At 38.7% G+C, this 802-nt stretch overlaps 1 non-coding gene across 1 annotated transcript; it reads right to left on the minus strand.

Moving 5' to 3' along the window:
* Positions 1-214: 214 nt before the first annotated feature.
* LOC122018311 lies at positions 215-320 on the minus strand. Its single transcript, XR_006121728.1, has one exon. It is a non-coding gene; the product is annotated as a small nucleolar RNA R71 (small nucleolar RNA).
* Positions 321-802: the final 482 nt, after the last annotated feature.

Here is an 802-nt window from a genome sequence, read left to right on the forward strand (position 1 = left end):
CCCAATCAACACTTAGAGGTCTTTTATGAAATATGTGGTACCATGAAAATGAATGGAGTTCCTTCAGAAGCAGTTAGATTGTTATTATTTGGGTTTTCCTTAAGAGATAGGGCAAAGCAATGGCTGAATTCTTTGGCCCCTAATAGCATCACCACTTGGGAGCAGTGTGAGCAACAGTTTCTTGATAAATTCTATCCACCAAGCAAAACAGCTCATATGAGGAATTTAATTGCAAGCTTCAAGCAAACTGACTCAGAATCTCTTTTTGAAGCATGGGATAGATATAATAGTATGCTTAGACAATGCCCACATCATGGGTTGGAAAGATGGTTAGTGTTGCACACTTTTTACAATGGTATCAACTATCATACCAAAGTGTCCCTCGATTCAGCTGCTGGAGGGGCACTTATGAATAAAAGTTTAGATGAAGCTGAAGAAATTATTGACAGTGTAGCACAAAATCATCATCAATGGGCAAATGAAAGAAGTGGTGGCTATTCTTCTATAAACCCAACAATTAAAGCATCAGGGAAGTTTGATGTAGATGCAGTCACTCTTTTGTCTGCAAAATTGGACGCTCTTACAAAGAAATTTGAAAATATGGGGACTAGTGCTAATATGGTCAATGCTATTAGTACATCTTGTGAAGTATGTGGGAGTTCAGAGCACTCAAATGACTCATGTCCATTGGGAGCTATCACTGCACAAATCAATCAACTGGAACAATGTGATGCAATCGTGAGTTACAATCAAAGGCAGAATAACCCATACTCAAATACTTATAACCCTGGATGGAAGAGCC

This window comes from Zingiber officinale, chromosome 8B, assembly GCF_018446385.1.
Source record: "Zingiber officinale cultivar Zhangliang chromosome 8B, Zo_v1.1, whole genome shotgun sequence".
Classification (NCBI taxonomy): Eukaryota; Viridiplantae; Streptophyta; class Magnoliopsida; order Zingiberales; family Zingiberaceae; genus Zingiber; species Zingiber officinale.